The sequence below is a fragment of the Nilaparvata lugens genome, chromosome 11 (genome assembly GCF_014356525.2).
Source record: "Nilaparvata lugens isolate BPH chromosome 11, ASM1435652v1, whole genome shotgun sequence".
NCBI classification, from domain to species: domain Eukaryota; kingdom Metazoa; phylum Arthropoda; class Insecta; order Hemiptera; family Delphacidae; genus Nilaparvata; species Nilaparvata lugens.
The window spans coordinates 8495403-8518385 of record NC_052514.1 but is presented as its reverse complement, the minus strand read 5'-3'; the positions used below and the strand labels follow the sequence as shown (position 1 = coordinate 8518385).

Genomic DNA, 22983 nt, shown 5'->3' with positions numbered 1-22983 from the left:
TGAGTTGCAAAAGTTTGCGGTCATTTCTTCCACTTTCTTGTCCAATCTATTACTGGTTTCTTCATTTCTTGTCCAAACTATTACTTGTTTCTGTCTATTTTCTTGTCCAATCTATTGCCGGTTTCTTCTAATTTCTTTTCTATTCCAGCAGCAGTGGTCTTGAAAACTTCAAGTATGGTTTCGATCGTCCCAGGTGGTAGATATGGCAGCTTCTGCGGCTGTTGGTCTCCAACTCAGCAGCAGTGACATCATTGGAATACGTTTGACGATCTACCTCGCGCCGATCGCGTTGGCGATTGGTGATGATTGCACCGAATTAAGTATTGGCTGACTTTCCTCTAGCTGAGTCGATGCAAACGCTCTCGAATGCCGCGCTCAAAGTCAACTGAAGTCGCGCTGGTTGCGGTTTTGGAGAAGTTTCGGGTGAGACAGGATCTGCCGGTGTAAACAATGTGGTAGACCCATCCAGTTCCGTGGCGGGGTTTGCCATGATTCTCCCAAAAAGTGAAGTGTAGACGAAATCCAACAAGTGAAAATAGTGAGTGAATGATAGTGGTGCGCGCAAATTGGAATAACAGAATCAGGTCAGTGCAAATTATCTTGTAGTTCTGAAGAATTAATACCGCTGACTAATTCCCACAACTTCAAAGCAAGACAAAATCGCGACAATAATACGTTTTTAGAATACAATAATACTCTACAATATAATATACCGAATGATCAACATAAAATTCAACACAATCAAAATAATATCCAGTGTATGAACAATCACAAATTAATAAATAAATCGACTACCTCAAGCTTGTTCATTTCAGGGATTATTACATCAGAGTAACACCGTGTAGCCCCCATTAGTGCAACAAAAAATACCTGCTCAATTCGATCAATAATTATTAAGAATAAAATTGAACAACAATATTGAACAGAGTATTGATGCTAGGCGACCCACGACTCCACTGAAAAGAAATATTTATTTCTGCTCCCTCTCAAGCGTAGATAATTCGATCTCTGAAATAAATTTATGATTATTAAGATGAAATAGCTCCCTCTCCTTCACCGTCTTGTGTTCGGGCGCAATCTTGTGGATTCGCAAGAGCCTCTGGACGCTTAACACCTGTAATTCGGATAAAAAATCACCGGCAGAGCTGCCTACACCCGTCCAAAATATCCTACAATTCCACAAGAAATAATATTTCCGCCGTACTCTGATATAAACTGCTTGAGAATCAGGCGTGATAGCCTACCAATATCTCCAGGCAATTCAAACCCGAGCACAGCGAATGTAATTTATTTCTTATGATAACAAGTAAATTCAATATTGATATTCCAATACCTGAAATAATTCCTACAGAGGAAACCAATATGGTAATTATAGACCGAACTGAGCAGGATCTAATTAGAGAAATTACTGAAACTGGTTAACAATTATGCAAATTTATTGATGAATTATATCGTTAAGAATCAAATAATAATAAATAATTAAATAATTGACAAATTGGAATAATAGAGTTTCAAAATTTGGTAATAAATGTTCTTGATATGAGATAATAAAAATGAATGTTCTTGGTAATATAGTGCAATTAGGATTTTAATAGGGGTTACACGGTATTATAGGAGGATATAGTCCTGCACTCTTTCACAATACTTTAATGATAGAAAATTGTAGCTTTCTCAATTCACTGATTGGATAGAATAAATATTTTTCGCTCACCAACTCGATCGTGGGGCCCCAATTCACTTAATAATTTTATTTCACTTGAAGATCTGGCGTGGAATGGCGTCACCCAGGATTTAGTTTCACAATTCTTCCTCAGGATAAGCTTATACAAATTGAACTTGCCTTCCAATTAATTTAAGAGCACAAGACTACAGAGGAGCTACACATTTAACACACTGGATATATTACATTTAACAAGAAGAGAAACCATTTAAACATTAATTTTAATAGGACAAATTAAACGGGTCCTGATAATTCGATTCTCAGAAGGCAAGTGTCTCTTCTTCCCAAAAGCGGAAATCACCTGGTCTTCTTCTGAGAAGAAGAACCACGTCATTTGGGCAAGAACCAATCCTGTGCCTAATAAGGAAAAGTCCACCAATGGGAATTTTTCCACGCGGTTTTAATATTTAAATTAGACACAGAGGTTCGAAAAACACAGAAAATGACAAAAATTACGTTAAACGGGAAGACTATAAAATAAAGCAGATAAACAGAAAATAAACAGGGGTTGCAGAAATGAACAAGCTTGAGTTAGTTTTAAAATGAAAACAGACAATATAGAGATATCACAGTAGCACAGTAGCCGGCAGTATCAACAGCTGACAGATAAGGCTTGTCATCAATTTTGGCGCAATTCACTCTAACCTAATTATTGAAAATAAGGTAGTAAACAACATTGGTAGGCAGGACGAATGACTCTGACAATAATTGGTAAATTATACGAAATAATACTATAAGAATTTAATAAAACTATAATTAAATGAGTTTTACATAATTTGACGTGAGTACATTTGATTTATGCCTCAATTATACATTAACTTTAGAAAATATGCTGGCATAGGCTTTGTATCCTGACAGTACCTACCCCTGTTTCATTTCCATTTCCATAAAATTTACAACATGATATTAATTAATAAACATGAACATTTACCATATTGGAAATGGAAATCAAATGATGAAATCTGTGGAATGAATGAATTGAAAATGTCAACAACTTTTGCTGTGAAATGAAATAATTCATTTGAATATTGAACTGCAACAGACTGGAATCAATGCCAAAATATCAATACGACTTTTCTGCTTCACAGTCTCAAGAATGCAAATCTCAACAGCGATGAGACAAATAAAATGTGATGCAGAATCATATTATGACGTCACCGGAACAAACTAGAATATGGAGTTGGAAAGTTTACACATTAACGATGATTTATGCTCGGAATTCAACATAGAGCTCTACTGACTAGAGATTACAGAAATAGACCGATGACGAGATCGAGAATAGAACAAGAACGACATTCAGTGAGACACTAGAGATGAAGATAATCTGAGAAGAAGAGGAAGAGAAGAAGAATTAGAAGATGATACGGAGAAGAAAGAGAAGAGGAAAAAGATACGGGGAAGAAAGAGAAGAGGAAGAAGATACGGGGAAGAGAAGAGAAAAAAAATAATAAGATACGGAGAAGAAAGAGAAGAAGAGAAGTGGAAGAAGATAAGGAGAGGGAAGGAAAGAAAAGAAGAGAAAGTGGAAGAAGAAGAGAGAGAAAAAGAAGAGGAAGGAGGTGGTGGAGGAGGAGGAGGAGAAGAAGGAAAATAAGAAGAAGGAGTAGAAGAAGAAGAGAAAGGAGAAGAAGAAGAGAAGAAGAAGAAGAAGGAGAAAACAAGAACAAGGAGAAGAAAAAGAAGAAGAAGAAGGAAAAAATGAAGTAGAAGAAGGAGAAGAAGAAGAAAAAGAAAAAAAAAATGAAGAAGAATATGAAGAAGAATAATAAGGAGAAGAAAGCAAGAACAAGAAGAGAACAAGAAGAAGAAGAAGAAGAAAAAAATGAAGAAGAATAATGAAAAGAAAAAAGAAGAAGAAGAAGAAGAAGAAGAAGAAGAAGAAGAAGAAGAAGAGAAGAAGAAGAAGAAGAAGAAGAAGAAGAAGAAGGAGGATGAGAAGAAGATACGGAGAAGTAGAAGAAGAAGAAGAAGAAAAAAATGAAGAAGAATAATGAAAAGAAAGAAGAAGAAGAAGAAGAAGAAGAAGAAGAAGAAGAAGAAGAAGAAGAAGAAGAAGAAGAAGAAAAAAGAACAAGAAGAAGGAGTAGGAGAACTGAGACGCTAGAGCACTAAACTTCAACGTGACCATAAACTTTGAACCAAGTCTGGTGCACTTCTTGCCTGAACTTAAAACAATAATTCCAGCAATAACCAAGAAGAGTCCTTCAAGGATAAGATAGTAAAAATGAACTGTGAACTTCAATGGATTTTCAAGTTAGACTACTATTGTCCTAATTCTGAATTTCATGCACTGATATTATAATCCTGAGTTTTCAATTTGCAATACAATATTTATAATATATTATTTCACTTGTAGCACATAACAGAAGACACTTTAAAGTTTGTAATATAAATTACAAAAATTAGTCTGCTCGGTTGAGGAAGGGAACTCAGTTCCCGAAAATTTCCCCCATTTCTAATGTAAGTTTTTAAGTGTTTTCAATCTATTTATATCGTGTCTCCTGTTTTAATTTATATTACAAATTTTATATATTATAATATTTATAATTATAATACTATGATTATAGTATTATAATCTTCTCGAATGAGATTGAAGAGCTCTTGACGGAATTAAAGTCAAGAACCAGACGATTAAATTATTTGGAAATAGTTTTCAAATATTATTTAGATTTTCAAACCTAATTTTATTACGATCAAATTATTATCCGATGATAGTGCTGTAACAAACAGCAGTTTCGAGATGAAGTTAAACTTTCCAAAATTCAAAAAATTATTTGTTATTCCATTAATTTCTAAAGGAGAGAATCTGAGTTGGAGAAAGTTATACAACCGGTTGCACAAAAGTTTCTTAACTTCTAATCCCGATTAAATTCCACGAGAACCAATCAGAGAAGCCTTCTTTTCAAAAAAACTTCTATAATTGGTTATCTTGGAATTTAATCGGGAATTGAAGTTAACAGCCTTTTGTGCAACCGGACCACAGTGTTATAGTTTAATACTCCAAGGACAGGTTTCCGAGCTCGGGATTTAGTTAAGTCCTAGACTTTAAACAGCTGGAGTCAGAAAATTGGCTTTCCAAAACGGGGCGTAGTCGCAGCTTTTATAACAGTAGTCGTAGTTTTTATTTTCTTATTTCTATAATTGGAAACGTTTTTCCTTGACGAAATTACATTCCTAAATAATTCAAAATAGCTGAAACTTTACACTATTTTCTGTTTATTTTATTTTGTGTTCTATCTTCTAGTTTTTCGAAATTTAATTCAAACGTGACTATGACAATGACTGCAACTATGCCCCGTTTTGGAAAGCCATTTTTCTGACTCCAGCTGTTTAAAGTCTAGGACTTAGCTAAGTCCCGAGCTCGGAAACCGGCCCTTATACTTTTATTGACATAGAGTTGGATGGGATTACTCATGACATTGGCGAAGTTAACTTTCATTTGCCCTCAAGACATCATTTTCAAAAACAAATCTTAAATTTCAAAGATAATCAAGAACAACTGAAAACAGTAAGATCTCCAGGAAAACTATTTCCGACAAGTTTTATCGAAAAAAAGTATTCAGATGGAAATGAATTGAAAGTTTCATTTGTTCAAATGCTAATTAATGAGTAAATTTACTAAACGAAAATCCCAATTAAATGCTGTAACACACCCCTGTTGTCAATATTTGCGGTTGCAGAAGCCTTCGGGGTGATTTACAACATTTTATTGGGATTTTCGTTTAGTAAAAAATATTGAAGAAAGTATTATTTGAATCTATCTTTGTCTTCTAAAATACAAGTCGAAAGTCCGATTTCATCAAATCCAAAACTTTCCTAAATGTGAATACACGTTCCAATCACAGAAAACCTCAAATGTAATTTTGTAAATAACATGATGATTTTATGAACCCAGTTTCATAAAAAGCCTGTATCATAAAAATTTAGAAGTCCTGTAATACAGGAACAGCTGATTTTATAGGCTATATTGAGCATGTAATTGGAATGATGATTCACCTGTATTACAAGATTTGTAACTTTTATGAAACAGGCCCCTCATACACTAAATCGAAGCAAAAAAAAAAAAAACAGCAATTGATTCATTCTATGCATAATTGTACAACCTAATTATCTCACATTCAATTAAAACTGAATCTATTGATGATTTTATGAATCCAGTTTCATAAGTAGCCTTTTCATAAAAATTTAGAAGTCCTGTAATACAGGAACAGCTGATTTTATCGGATATATTGAGCATGTAATTGGAATGATGATTCTCCTGTACTACAGGACTTGTAACTTTTATGAAACAGACCTCTGATACACTTAATCGAAGCATAAAAAACCAGCAATTGATTCATTCTATGCATCATCGTACAACCTAATTATCTCACATTCAATTAAAACTGAATCTAGTACGGTACGTATAATCTATTTTCCAACCCTTAATTACATCGGGTCCCCAAAATAATCCAATTTCACGAACCTAGTTGAAGAGAATCTATTTATTTATTTATCTCATTGTGTACAAATACTAAACATGAGGAAAGGCACAACAGGCTCATGCCCAAAACTGTCCAATTTCCAATTTATAATATACTGTCCAAATCAAATGTTGGTTATGTCATTTTCACTTTTCAATATACAATTTATTCTCTTCAATACACAGACTTCAAATGAGCAATTTTTTTTACATTGACTAATTTATCACGGTTAATGAATTTTCAGAGACTTCATGGAATTACAGCTACAGTGGAATTCATCTCAAACTGTCGGCATTGGTGGAATAACAGTATTATACATGTTATTCATAGGAAATGCTGACAGTATAGTAATTTACTTCAGCACATCGTACAAACCTTTACATGTAGAAATGTAAAAATACATTTAAATTAGTCAAGATTTTGCTACTAGAATGGTTGAGTATGAAAATGTAATTTAACCACAAAATGGACAAAGATGGACGACACAGATTGGTATTTGATTTACTATTATAGTGAGGTCCACGTTATAATGGCAGTGGATGAAGATAGAAGAATAACGATGACGATTCTCTGCATTAATTAATTATATTTCTACACTGTCAACAACATAATTGGCATCGTTGTTGACCTAGAAAAGGATAGTACCACCGGCTATATCGAATGATAGACAAGGATAGTAAAACCAAAGTTGATCAAATACTGCCATTATAACGTGGACCTCACTATAGTAACTATTAGTTACTATTACTATTAGTTACTATTAGTAACTACATACTAAAATAGCGAAGTAAAGAATAAAATGAGGCTGGTGACACATCGATCAGAAAAGACAAGACTAGTCACGTTTAGTCACAATACTTCAAATTGTTGCTAATGACGCAACACACACTGATTGATCATTGCAATTAGACATGACTCCATAAGCAACTATGTAAAGTATTGTGACTAAACGTGACTAGTATTGTCTTGACTAATCGTTAGTCAAGACAAGACAAGACAAGAAATGATCAGATATTGCAATTAGACAATTAGTGCAATTAGAGCAACTATGTGAAGTATTGTGACTAAACGTGACTAGTCTTGTCTTGACTAACGATTAGAATACTAACGATTAGTCAAGACAAGACTAGTCACGTTTAGTCACAATACTTCACATAGTTGCTTATGTATTCATGTATAATTGTAAAATATCTGATCATTTCTTGTCTTGTCTTGTCTTGACTAACGATTAGTCAAGACAAGACTAGTCACGTTTAGTCACAATACTTCACATTGTTGCTTATGACGCAACACACACTGATTAGTCATTGCAATTACACATGACTCCATAAGCAACTATGTGAAGTATTGTGACTAAACGTGACTAGTATTGTCTTGACTAATCGTTAGTCAAGACAAGACAAGAAATGATCAGATATTGTAATTAGACATGACTCCATGAGCAACTATGTGAAGTATTGTGACTAAACGTGACTAGTCTTGTCTTGACTAACGATTAGAATACTACCGTAACGATTAGTATAATTGCAATATCTGATCATTTCTTGTCTTGTCTTGACTAACGATTAGTCAAGACAAGACAGGTTAAGTCACAATACTTCACATAGTTGCTTATGAAGACATGTCTAATTGCAATGACTAAGCAGTGTGAGTTGCGTCATAAGCAACTATGTGAAGTATTGTGACTAAACGTGACTAGTCTTGTCTTGACTAATCGATGTGTGACCAGCCTAATACTTCGAGCATATTTGTGTTCTAGTTTATTAAATGTACAGCGTATGAAAAGAATGTCTACATGAGAATCAATACTGTAGCTTATTAATAAAGGAGTGGACTCATAACATTAGTATAAATAATAATTATAATACAGTAATATAAGTTATTAGTACCGTACTATACAAAACATATAGAAATGTAAAAATACATTTAAATTAGCCAAGATTTTACTACTAAAATGGTCGAGAATGGAAAAATAATTCAACCACAAAATGGACCAAGATGGACGATAAGTAATCAAGAAAGTTGGTGTAATTTATAATAATGGTTTCTGTACTGTACTGTGCTGAAGGGTAATATTTATAATAATCAATTTTGTACTATATATGGTGTTTATAGGGATAGATTGTTTCAAGTTCTGAGAATTTATTAAATGTAATCATTCTATTATATTCGGTTTTTAATCAAATCAAATTCAAAATTTCTAGTTTACTTACTTCTGGACTGAAAAGTGGACTTAAATCAATTCAAGTGGATAGCATAACCTATAATTTTTATTCATTCATAACTCTACCTTCATTGTATTATCATTCATCCCATCATCATCACCTAGGCTTAAAATACTTCTACAAAGTCGCCTTTGTAAAATAATAAAAAAAAAATAAAAATTGCATACTGTCTATTCACCACATATCGAGCCACTAAAACTGATGGCTTCAAATGTTGACTTTTATTTTCGAATTTTGACTGTTGATAATTGAAATCTTAACTTTGAAAATAATTCCTGATATACTACTAAAACTTACGGAAAATTGGGATGTTGTTCACTTCAGGATACTCACCTGGAAAAATAGAACACAAGAAATTAAAAATGTATCTAGAGAATTAAAAAAAATAAAATTGAGTAGGAAAAAAAAAAGAATGACATGGGAGAGACTAAGAAGGAATAGAGTACACACAATAGAATTTGGGGAGAAGTGATTAAAAGACAGAAGATGGAAGAAGAGAATTAACAATCACATAAGTGGCAATCGTTTCAAGAAGACTTCAATAATCAAGAAAATCTTTAAAAAAATCTATCAAACAAAGCATTACAATCACATGAGAGTGGACAGATTTGAGAAGACGTTACTGAATAATAAAGAAAGATTTAAGGACACACAAAGAAGCTTAGATTAATTGCAACTTATGATTTGAGATTACTAAAAAAGAAAATTATTTCAAAGCCATTTAGAACACATAGAAAGTTTTCATGTAGGTACATAGAACACACAACATTGAAACAATCCAAACATGACACAACCCAAACAAACATGACTCAACAAAATAAATATTGATAATACCAATTAGTGATGAGAGGAAGATTAATAACAAGGAGACTAATAACAGTTAGATACGAAAAAAATAATACTGTATTGAAATTTGAACTGAAGGAAATTGGTAAAATATTTTTCTATGGGTGGCTAGAAATACTGTGATTTATTTGTGGCTTCTATTCACGAAGGCTAATGGGAAAAGATTTATCTAATTCTAGTTTGGTGAAGACCAAGCAAAAACTCATCTTCCAACTGTGAAAAAAATCTTGATTTATATAACTTAAAAATATTCTTGATTTATATAACTAAGTCTATAGATTTGTGAAATTTACAGTGAAATATCAAGAGTTGAAGGTTATTCAATCTAATGGCATTTTTCCAGTATGTAATTCCAGTATCTAATTCTAGCATGGTGAAGACCAAGCAAAAACTCAACTTCCAAATGTGAAAAAAATCTTGATTTATATAACTTAAAAATATTCTTGATTTATATGACTAAGTCTATAGATTTGTGAAATTTACAGTGAAATATCAAGAGTTGAAGGTTATTCAATCTAATGGCATTTTTCCAGTATGTAATTCCAGTATCTAATTCTAGCATGGTGAAGACCAAGCAAAAACTCATCTTCCAACTGTGAAAATAGTCTTAAATTTATATAACTTAAAAATAGTTTTGATTTATATAAATTAAGTCTATAGATTTGTGAAATTTACAGTGAAATATCAAGAGTTGAAGGTGATTCAATCGAATGGCATTTTTCCATTATGTAATTCCAGTATCTAATTCTAGCATGGTGAAGACAAGCAAAAACTCAACTTGCAACTGTGAAAATAGTCTTAAATTTATATAACTTAAAAATAGTTTTGATTTATATAAATTAAGTCTATTGATTTGTGAAATTTACAGTGAAATATCAAGAGTTGAAGGTGATTCAATCGAATGGCATTTTTCCATTATGTAATTCCAGTATCTAATTCTAGCATGGTGAAGACCAAGCAAAAACTCAACTTGCAACTGTGAAAATAGTCTTAAATTTATATAACTTAAAAAATGGCATTTTTCCAGTATGTAATTCCTTATTGAACATATACTCGAATGAGTTGAAATGAAATAGTATTTGAATCTATTCTTGAGTATTGCTAAGTCAAATTCGAGTTTAAGGGATTAGAGCACTACTTCCGTAAACAAAGCCATAGTGCATTCGTGTGACGTCAGCACAGGTACGGCTCCTACACTAATAAAAAATTGTTGATTTCAGCTGATATATCGGCTTGTGTTTTTAAAGGTGCGTACAGATATACGCGCCGCGAACATGAGCAATTCACTTTTAATTAGCAGATGCCAAGCTTTTTATATCTATAACTTATAACTTTTCTGTAAAAATACAGATATAGTCAGCTGATTAGAAGTGAATTGCTCATGTTCGCGGCGCGTATATCTGTACGCACCTTAATGGTGTAGGAGCCATTCATCAGCCATATCAGCCTATCTGTGCTGACGTTACCATCAACCACCTGTCTTGCACTATGGCTTTGTTTACGGAGGTAGTGAATAGAGGCATTCAAAATGAACAATAACTTGAAGAAATCAAGTTGAGACGAATCTGCTAAGACTCAGAACATGATGGCTTTAAAGATTAAATCAAGAGTTCAAGATGCAAGATAAGATTAATTCAAGAAATCTTGAATTTGACAAACTTTGATTTTTGATAGATTTATGGAGAATATGTGATAGTATACTTGAGGTGAAACATTCATTTGAAACTAGAAGAGAAAATTGGAGACATATTTCTATTTAAAACTTCAAGATCAGTCCAAGATATTAAATCTAATAATACGACTTCAAGATAGACAACAATAGACTATAAATATACGACGGAGTTAATTCAATTTGACACAAAAGAGAAAAAGGCAGGAAACTTTTGAGGTGAAAATGGACGATTAAAGAATTTTCTCACATTTCCAACACATTCAACTGGGAAAATGAAAAGTTAAAAAGTAGAACACAAGAAATAGAAGAGGACCAGACGCCTGCTAAGGGCCTATTAGGATCCCTGAAGTAGTTGGAATGTTTTCAGTTTCTATTCTCAGCAACAGAGGCATGATATACGACCTGTAATGACTAAACGCCCCCACACTCTGGCAACGGGAATTCCCTCACAAAAAAATATTTTCAAAAAAAACGCGTGTTGCACAATTTCGAAAAACAACTAGAAAACATCTTTTTTTTATCAATAGAGACATCAATAAGAATAAATTAATATAATGTTAAAAATAATTAAGAAAACAGAGTTTAATACAGATTACAACTAGTAGTTCTGTGAACAGGAGACCTCACGCAGTATTCTCATCTGGTTGAAACTATAGACCTTATGGAAATACAGCAATAGACTGGCTTCTCCACACATCTATGTAATCACTTGTCAGCTGATTTATGATGAATAATTCTATAGTCTGATTTTTACTTTCCTTGCCCTATTAGGCCCTACCATAGGTAAGGAAAGTATTGCTTTCCGAAAAAAATTAAGGTACCCCAATTTCTAAATTTCTATACGTTTCAAGGTCCCCTGAGTCCAAAAAAGTGGTTTTTGGGTATTATTGGTCTGTATGGGTGTGTGTGTGTGTGTGTGTGTGTGTGTGTGTGTGTGTGTGTGTGTGTGTATGAGTGTATGTGCGTCTGTGTACACGATATCTCATCACCCAATTAACGGAATGACTTGAAATTTGGAACTTAATGTCCTTACACTATAAGGATCCGACACGAACAATTTCGATCGAATGCAATTCAAGATGGCGGCTAAAATTGCGAAAATGTTGTCAAAAACAGGGTTTTTCGCGATTGTCTCGAAAATGGCTCCAACGATTTTGATCAAATTTATACCTAAAATAGTCATTGATAAGCTCTATCAACTGCCACAAGTCCCATATCTGTAAAAATTTCAGGAGCTCCGCCCCATCTAGGTAAAGTTTGATTTCAGATTTCCAATTATCAGGCTCCAGATACAGTTTAAACAAAAAATTTCGAGTGGAAAAGATTGAGTATGAAAATCTCTACAATTAATGATCAGTAACATTTTCACCTAAAATTGAAAATAAGCTCGAAATTCCAGAAAATGTTATTATTTCAATTGCAAACTATTGGCAACTGTTGATTCTATTAAATCATTCACTATGAAGAGATAGAAGACTTCGTGTATCTCCAGCGTTATAGTCCTGTCACCAGCTGGCTTAGATCTTTGAATAGACTTTAGATGCGCGGGAACACTAGCGTCAGGTGATCAATTCTCATAACGGCAAGGAAAGTTGTATGAGTGCGCCACACCAGATTTTTTCAAATTAGATACCTAGATAAATTTTATAATATTGACATGGATATTTGCCTAGAATGGTTTTTGATGCCCATTCATGTAATATTGAGTAGTCTAAGTTTGATTTTTTCCATATTTTATTTTGACTAAATAAAAATGTAACTAATCATAAAATTTATCATTTTTTTCAAATTAGATACCTAAATCAATTTTATAATATTGACATTTATATTCGCCTTGAATGTTTTTAGATGCCCATTCATGTAATATTGAGTAGTCTGAGTTTGATTTTTTCCATTTTTCATTTTGACTAAATAAAAATGTAGCTTATAATATAATTTATCATTTTTTTCAAATTAGATACCTAAATCAATTTTATTATATTGACATTGATATTTCATGTTAATAGTGATCCATTTTGTCCACAAAAAGACCTTAGCAGCGATTAGAAATGTGTGGTGCCACATTGGCTTCACATGGCCATTATGGTCTCCAAGTTCAATTCTAGCCGCGTGAGACCAACGTGTCACCACATTTAAAAATTTGGATTGAAGCTTCAATTTTTGTCAATAGTTGTTCTAATATGAATAGCTGTTGATTACATATAAAATTGCATAGGTATAATGTGAAAAATGAGGGTGGCCAGAATAGACATTTTTTCTCAGGTATAGGTGGCAGTCAAAGTGTTAAATTTCCCCTATTAATTTATTTCTCCATTTCAAGTTCAAACTATCTTATTGAGAGATACTAAGACATCGCACATGGGCACATGTATACTCAATCAACATGCTTCCCCTACTTATTGATTCATCATCAAGTTTTCATAACATTTCCATTGGTAATATGAATTTTCATTGATTAATTATCAACAATAATCACTATGTTATGTTACAGAAAATGTTTTCAATGGAACAAGTAAATGATATGATAGAAGAAGCATTGGTTTGGGATATCATTCCAAATTTCTAGAATCTTTTACGCGCTGATACATGGACGTAATCACTAAACAATGTTACATAAACATTTTCCAGTGCAACAACTAACTGAATCAAACAACAATCAATGCAAGTAAACATTCGTGACGTACAAGAAATGGCATGTTATACTGACTTTGTCGATCTAGGATGCAGCTGAAAAATTGAGCACCAATATCACCCAGGTAAGGCAGCAATCCACACTCCATTCATGAACTTATGACGCTCAAACTTATGACTTATGACGTGGATCACGTGACGATTCTATAGGAAAACATCTAACTAGTCCATGTTGAAAGAACGTCTAAAGTTGAGGATTTGGAGCTTGTTTAGACAGTGAGTCATCCAATCAATACTTATACTTCAATTACTAATTTATTATTCACTCGTTTTGTAGAAGAAGTAATTAAATACTTTATTTTATTTTTTTCTAGTGAAGGTTTCTTTGATCCAGACTAGGAATTGCGCTGATGACTAATGTTTAATCGTGCTTTAGATTAATATTTAAAAAATTATGTTATTACTATTTAAGGTAGGCGCACACAGATCGACATCGGACGGACGGCACGCATCGGACGGATCGGACGATTAGATTTGATGCATTGTTTTCAATTGGACGATTAGATTTGATGCATTGTTTTCAATTGGACGATTAGCTTTGATACATTGTTTTCAATTTTCAAGTGCATCAAATCTAATCGTCCGATCCGTCCGATGCGTGCCGTCCGTCCGATGACAATCTGTGTGCGCCTACCTTTATTCTTGCATGTACCTATCTGGATAACTAGTTATGTTTAGGTTGCTCAAGTGTTTCTATATTTTTGAATTATAATATTGTTACTTCATTGTCATTCTTTACAAATAATATGATTGATTTGTTTCAATTTCAACAAAATTATGCTATTCTTTCTCATTCTTAAGGTGCGTACAGATATACGCGCCGCCAACATGAGCAATTCACTTTTAATCAGCTGATGCCAAGATTTTTATATCTGTATCTTATACCGTTTCTGTAAAAATACAAATATAGTCAGCTGATTCTGACTGTCTGGATAACTGGTTATTATGTCTAGGTTGCTGAAGTGTTTCTATATTTTTGAATTATAATATTGTTACTTCATTGTCATTCTTTTCAAAATATGATTGATTTGTTTCAATTTCAACAAAATTCTGTTATTCTTTCTCATGCTTACATGTACCGGTATATCACATTTATGAACTGAATTCAGTACTATGATTTGGTAGACAGGTACCTAATTCTAATGGGATATACTATAGAACGACACGTAATACAATATATAGGTATACTAATTGGATATACTGTAGAATGAAACATAATGTCCCAATACAATGTTGTTAATGATTCCATATCCATTATAGTTTGTAAAAAATAAGCTGAGGCTTGGGGAAAATATCCATGTTGCCAAATTGTGCGTAATTTCAGTCTTTCCTTGCAAGCATATATGACAGGATGTATTCAATTTGAAAACACAGTAGATGCAGAGTTGTCAATTTTAATACATCCATTCGTATGGGTTTGCATGAAAAGATTAAAATTTCACACAATTTGGCAACACGGATATTTTCTCCAAGACTCAACATATTTTATAAAAAAAAACTATAATAAATATGGTATCATCAACAACATTGTATTGGGACATTATGTTTTATTCTACAATATATCCCATTAGTATTACTTATCAACACAATAAGCTTAGGTTGACATGTGGGGTTCTTTGAAGCATTGGATCCTTGAATCCATCCCTTCAAAAATAAAAAAATAAACTACCTATCAACCAAATTATATTGTTCACTTATTTGTAATTATATATCTTTTACTTATAATATCGGGGCACCGAGCTTCGCTCGTTATTTTTATTAATTTGATAAACATACCACAATTCTCTAAAATAATCGTGTTTATATTTCACAGCTGGCTATACGTCATCTTATGAATTTCGGGGATGCGATATTTTGATCTTTCACATACTCACTCGCTCACTCACTTTTACCACGGAATAAGCATACCATGTAGTGCTTCTTTCCTCTGTGCTTTTACTATTCACAGACGACGAAATTCTCAGCTGTTTCAGCCAAGGATGAATTATCCTTTTAATGTCGTTCAGCGAGTTTTCACAAGGATGAGACCTAGTGCAATCGAATTTTTATATCATAAACCTACTACGTTCCAAATTTCGTGAAAATCGTTAGAGCCGTTTTCGAGATCCGTTGAACATAAATAAATATAAATAACCAGATATAAAAATACAGAAATTGATCGCTTAATATAATAGGATTGAAATTGACTGGAAAGCTTTGACACTACAATTGCATGTAGCAGATGACGAGGCCTTACTCTGGGTCAAAACTTGAAAATACTTGTATGAATTGTTTAATTGTCTTCATCTCTTTCTATTATTATTTGTCTCTGCCACTGTATCCATACGACATATATATTTATACACTGCCTATCTGGAAATCCCAGTCCTTGTTAACGATTTCAAGAATAAAGTATAGAACTGAATTCATTCCATGAATGTGATAAACAAGTGAGGATGAATAAGAAAATTACAGAATTTTGTAGAAATTGAAACAAATCAACAATTTTCTGCAAAGAAGGACAATGGAGTAACAATAATTATAATTCAAAAGTGTAAGAACACTTCAGCAACCTCAACATCACCAGTTATCCGGAGTTGGAATATATGCAATTAACTCATCACCACTTCCAAAACTAGGCCTACACTAACAATGTTGTCCCAAATTTTCCATAAATCATTCCTAACAACATTACTATTGGATTTGTTTGATGGACTATGACAATTCTTGAGCGATTTTATAAGAAACACGCACAACTATAAACACAGAAAACCGCCACAGTTTGAATCAAACATCAATATAAAATCTTTCGTTCGAAATTTCGCGAGTGACAAACGCTTATTACTAAATCTGGCCGCAAACTAAGCTAATAGCTTGGGATAAAATTTGTCAGTTGTTGATACAAGGCTATTCTTGAAGCTCAATGTGTTATCATTTTTCAGCTGGGTGGAGGGAGATAAGATAGCAAACAAATTTCGATGCGTACTCATTTATAGACTCAGTTTCCTGCTTCAATCCACAGTAAACTAGAGTCTGTCTCACTCACTTTATTTCACTCAAGCGAAACTTACGGGCAGCCAGACATTTAATAAACTGAGATTTATTCTGATTTCGGTGTCACAAAAATAGGACACAAAAATCGATTTCATCAAATTTTTAATGCGGATGATGCTCACATGAGCATTTTGCTTGTGCGTGGGTAATGTAAAGTGCGTTGGTGAATTGATGAGATGATCAAACGTCCTTGCCATCGGCGGGATTCGAACCCATGAACTAGGCGGGGCTAGCAGACCGAAGTTGTAACCAGTGAGTATAACATTCAAATGAATGTATAAATATTACATTCTATACTCACTGGTTGTAACGCGCCTCAACATTAAGGTGCGTACAGATTTACGCGCCGCGAACATGAACAATTTACTTTTAATCAGCTGATGCCAAGCTTTTTATATCTATATCTTATACAGTTTCTGTAAAAATACAGATATAGTCAGCTGATTAAAAATGAATTGCACATGTTCGCGGCGCGTATATCTGTACGCACCTTTAGACTAACCCGGCCGGCAATTTGGGATAGTAACAACCGAACATGGTATCAACAATTTGAGATAGTAACAACAGAACATTCAAATAAATGCAACAGTCTAGAGAACTGATTCTGAAATTGTCTTCAAGTTAAGTCAGTCTGTTCAAATATTTACAAGTTAACACTTTTAGGGCCGGTTTCCGAGTTCGGTATTCAGCTAATTTCTAGACTTTAAACAGCTGGTGTCAGAAAATTGGCTTTCTAAAACGTAGTCGCAGTCATAGTCACGTTTGAATTAAATTTCGAAAAACTGGAAAATTGAACACAAAATAAATTAAAGAGAAAATGGTGTAAGTTTCAGCTATTTGGAATTATTTAGGAATGTTTAATTTTGTCAAGGAAAAACATTTCCAATTATAGAAATGAGAAAATAAAGATTGTCATATAAACTGCGTGGTCCCGTTTCTGAAAGCCAACTTCAGCTGTTTAAAGTCTAGAACTTCGCTAAATCACGAGCTCGGAAGCCGGCCATTAATTCGAATAAGATTCTACAAGTTTAGAGTTAAGAGAATAATGAGTATCAGAGAGGCCTTATTAAAGCATGAATCATAGTTGTATAACAAACAATCTTTTTACTTTCCTTGCCCTATAACCATAGGTAAGGAAAGTATTGCTTTCCGAAAAAAATTGGTACACCAATGTCTAAATTTTCTATACGTTTCAAGGTTCCCTGAGTCCAAAAAAGTGGTTTTTGGGTATTGGTCTGTATGTGTGTGTGTGAGTGTGTGTGTGTGTGTGTGTGTGTGTGTGTGTATGAGTGTATGTGTGTCTGTGTACACGATATCTAATCTCCCAATTAACGGAATGACTTGAAATTTGGAACTTTATTCAGGATGGCGGCTAAAATGGCGAAGATGTTGTGAAAAACAGGGTTTTTCGCGATTTTCTCGAAAACGGCTCCAACGATTTTTATCAAATTTATATCTAGAAAAGTCATTGATAAGCTTTATCAACTGCCACAAGTCCCATACCTGTAAAAATTTCAGGAGCACTGCACCATCTATGCAGAGTTTGAGCTTAAAAATCTCTACAATTAATGTTCAGTAACATTTTCACCTAAAATTGAAAATAAGCTCGAAATTCGAGAAAATAAGATTATTCAATTGCAAACTGTTGGCAACTGTTGATTCTATTGAATCATTCACTAAGAAGAGATAGCAGACTTTGTGTGTCTGCAGCGTTATTGTCCTGTCACCAGCTGGCTCAGATCTTAGAAAAGTAGTAGACTTGAGATGTGCGGGAACACTATCGCAGTTGATCAATTATCATAAAGGCAAGGAAAGTTGTGTGAGTGCACCACACCAGATTTTTGAAGATTTCTTTAAGCCAATACATAAAATAACTTTTTTAATTGAATTTTTGGAAATTTTCATAATCTCAAATTAAGTTTCATAATATTGAGTAATTCATAAAAAATGAAAATACCAAAAAATCAACTTCCAAAATACTGGAACCGAAATCCAACAAGATGAGAACAATAACAAGTAAATTTCAGGATTAAAATAAATAAAACCAAACAACAGTGGTTCCTGTTGAATGTACAGTGGCTTCGTCTCTTTTTGAAACAATAAGCCGATTTGTATCACATGCCTGCCTTCATTTTGCGCAGCTCTAACCCACATTATAACCACACACTCAGCAAGGCTGTGAATAGGATAAAGTGCTTACAGCCCGCCCTTTCCGTAGGAAAGCTTCACAAGGCTACCTGTTGCTCACATCAGACAAAATCAACTTCAACAACGGGAGACCTTCAAGTACAACACTCAAACTCTATACAGAAGAATTTTTGAAATATAATGTTTTATTCGAATCCAATACTATTAAACGAACAACTTCTGTTCATATGTTTAGATGTTTTTATGTTTGTATTTCACCGGATCTCGAAAACGGCTCTAACGATTCTCACGAAATTCAGAACACAGTAGGTTTATAATATAAAGATTCGATTGCACTAGGTCTCATCCCTGAGAAAACTCGCTGAAGGACATTAGAAGGATAATTATTATTCATCCTTGGAAAAACATCTCATAATAATATTATTTCGTCGTCTGTTGGTGATGGAAGTGAGTGAGCGAGTTCATGTGTGTGGGACTGTGTCAAAATTATGACTCAGCTGTTGAACTTTTGTAATCATTCAATCAGGTACTTAGTGCCGGTTGCAAAAAAGCCGGTCCTGATTAATTCCAGTAGATCCATCTTTTTGAAATAGTCTTCTCTGATTTGGTTCACGTGAAGTTAATCAGGATTAAAATTTAACCGGAAATTTGTGAGGAAAATTAATCTCAATTTACTGTGATTAGATAGAACATTTCTGTATGAACTATGAATGTTATTATAATTTCTTCTTTCATAATAATTACTTTCCTTGCCCTATTACTATAGGTAAGGAAAGTATTACTTTCCAAAAAAAATTAAGGTACCCTAATTTCAAGTTTTCTATACGTTTTTTTATGCTATACGGTTTTGATGTATTTTAATGACTTGCAGTCACTTGCCGTATGAAGGTACTCCAATCAGTAAGTGAACAAAATTGCTTATTTACTTAAATAATTGACTGCAGGTCGTTATAAATACAAATGTATTAATACATCGCAGCTCGGAATGGATTGAGAATCCATAAACTTTTGTTTGTTTTGGATTCTAAATTGAACTGTAATTCTAAAATTGTCATAGTGACACATAACATAGACTGTTGTATAGATAGAATTGAAGTTTTAGGCTTGAGACTGTGGTAAATTTATAAATGTTATGAATTTCTAAATAATTAACAATTCAATAGTTTAAGATGATAGTAATATGCTTGGGAGTGCTCTGGCACACAAAGTGTATGAAAAATAGAAAGATTGAAAATCGAGAATAATATTGTAAATTAATTTTGTCTTCATTGATTCCAACAATTAGTAACAATTAAAATACTTGGACACGTAGAAATATGAGCTTGTTAAGTTAACATTTGAATTAAAAATCAAAGTTAACTTTTCAATTGTCTCTTTTCTGTATAGGGCTACTTGTAATATAAATAGAAATAAAACCTATTTACCTTTTCAAATATTTTTTCAATCTTTCACGACTTGTTTCGACTTTAAAGTCACTTTCAAGTATGGAAATGACATTAAATTCGAAACTATAGTGAGAAATGAAAAAGGTAGGTACTTTAATTTTTAATATCTATGTATCTCAACAAGACGCTTGTTGAATTTCGACTTTAAAGTCACTTCCAAGTATGGAAATGACATTACATTCCAAGCATATCGTGAGAAATTAAAAAATAAACTTGAAAAAGGTACCTCAATTATTCAATATCTGTGTAAATACAAGACGCTTGTTGAATTCTCTGGTAACAAGTACTGTAAGAAAATAGAGATTGATTAAAAACCTATTTTGTATTCCGATAATAGAATAGAATTACATTCAAATAATTCAAAGTGTGAATATAAACAAACACAGTAATGTAAGCTAGGGAGTACTCTACCGATAACTAGGCCTATAGTATTAAATAAATTTCCTTGTCCTATAATTGTTATTTCAACTGTAGTATTTTCAATATTTTACCTGAGTCTGGATTAACATGAATGTCTTCTAAATAGAATTCTTCATCTCTGTAATGTTCTTCAGCCATCTCAAATTCTTCATCCATCTCGAATTCCTGGTTCACCTGAAATTCTTCGTTTATCTCAAATTCCTCCTTCATCTCAAATCCCTCGTTCACCTCAAATCCCTCATTCACCTCATATTCAACGTCCATCTCAAATCCCTCATTCACCTCAAACTCCTTGTTCACCTCAAATTCCTCATTCATCTCAAATTCTTCATCCATTTCTAGTTCCTCATTCACCTCAAATTCCTTGTTCACCTCAAATCCCTCGTTCAGCTCGAATTCCTTATCCATCTCAAATCCTTCATTCACCACAAATTCAACGTCCATGTCAAATTCCCCGTCCATCTCAAATCCCTCATTCTCCTCAAACTCCTCGTTCACCTCAAATTCCTCGTCCATCTCAAATTCCTTGTCCATCTCAAATCTCTCGTTCACCTCGAATTTCTCGTTCATCTCAAATACTTCATCCATCACTTTAATAACAAATATAGGCGATAGAAAGTAGATATTATCACTTTGATAACATCCATCACTTCAATAACAAATATAGACAATAGATATTAGAATGCGTTCCACGCGTAGAAAACTCACAATCATTAATACTGTATTAACCAAACTAGTTCAACTAAATTAACTAAACACACTTCTTATCCAGCAACATGTCCCGAACCAACTGGAAACCAACTAGGTTCGGTCAACCTTATTACCCCTACCCAAAAACATTGAAATCAGTAGCGAACTCTACATGGTTTTAATTGTAACTATCATAAAATTTATGATAAAAAATAATGACTCATTTTTGGTTTGTTGGTTAGAGCCTAGTGAATCATACATATCATAGCCAGTTTGTTGAGCATTCCATTGCTAGAAATTGTTGCGGTATAAACTGAATAACCGTGGAAGTAAGTTTATGAGAATTATTGGTATATTGAATAATATTCACTACAATATTCCAATCAAGTGGAGGAACATACAAATTATTGCCAAAAGAACTTGTCATTCAGTGAATGAATTCATACAGCTAATGATCATTATTTTTTGTAAATTAAGTTGGAAAAATAATTGTAGTTATCCAATTCTGTGAAGCAACAAACTATAAAGTTTACTTTGAATAAATCAAGTACATAAAATACACGTACCATAAGTTTTTTATTTGATAAGTAAGTACTCATCAAGTTTATTAAATTTTGTGGAGCAAAAGTACATAAACTACTGGAGTTGTAAATTACTAGAAAAATGTTCGCCAGACATAACAAGCGTGATGTCTTTCTTGTACTGTAATTATACATATCATGCTATTTATAATTTGAGGAATTTAACGTCAAGTTCACTCTAAAATGAAAATAATAATGTGGACAAGACTAAACAAGTCTTTAATTGTACTCTATAAGAATTAATATGTCATGAAGTTTATTAGATTGAAATAATCACTTGCAAGTTCATTGTAGCAAAAAACTAGAATTTTCAAATGATAGAAAAATACTTGTGGGACGTTTTTCCTTTAAGTATGACTAGTCATTTATAATCATATTACAAGCAGACATAGCTATCAAGTCTAGACAGTGAACAAATAATGTTACCTAGATTGAGACTGACTGATAAGAAATAATCACAACAATACACTCACAATACTATAGTGAAGTCCACGTTATAATGACAGTATTTGATAAGCTTTGATGTTGCTGCTATCCTTGTCTATCATTCGACAAAGCAGGTAGTACTATCATTTTCTAGCTCCACAACGATGCCAAATCTGTTTTTGACAGTGTAGAAATATAATTAATAAAGGCAGAGAATCGGCAACGCTGTTCTTCTATCTTTATCCACTGCCATTATAACGTGGACCTTACTATATGTGATAGAGGCAATCGCAAATTCCACAAATATGACGTCAAGGAATACGAAACGTAATCAAGTTTTTTTTAGATTGACAAAACAATAATATATATATATATATATATATATAATATATATATATATATATATATATATATATATATATATATATATTTATTTATTTATATCTGGTTATTTCTATATCTGGTTATCTGGATATTTATATGGTTATTTATGTTCAACGGATCTCGAAAACGACTGAAACGATTTTCACGGAATTTGGAACATAGTAGGTTTATGATATAAAAATTAGATTGCACTAGGTCTCATCCCTGGGAAAACTCGCTGAAGGACATGAAAAGGATAA

The 22983-nt window shown here is 33.0% G+C and overlaps 1 protein-coding gene and 1 long non-coding RNA gene across 6 annotated transcripts in view; one reads left to right on the top strand and one right to left on the bottom strand.

Annotated features, from left to right (window-relative positions):
- Positions 1 to 22983, top strand: part of LOC111053552 (glycogen synthase kinase-3 beta) — a 210777-nt gene that overhangs the window by 58522 nt on the left and 129272 nt on the right. The window lies entirely within an intron of this gene.
- On the bottom strand, positions 13927 to 16952 carry LOC120353550. Its single transcript, XR_005572457.1, has 2 exons — positions 16292 to 16952; positions 13927 to 13971 (listed from the first exon to the last, which is right to left on the bottom strand). It is a non-coding gene; the product is annotated as an uncharacterized LOC120353550 (long non-coding RNA).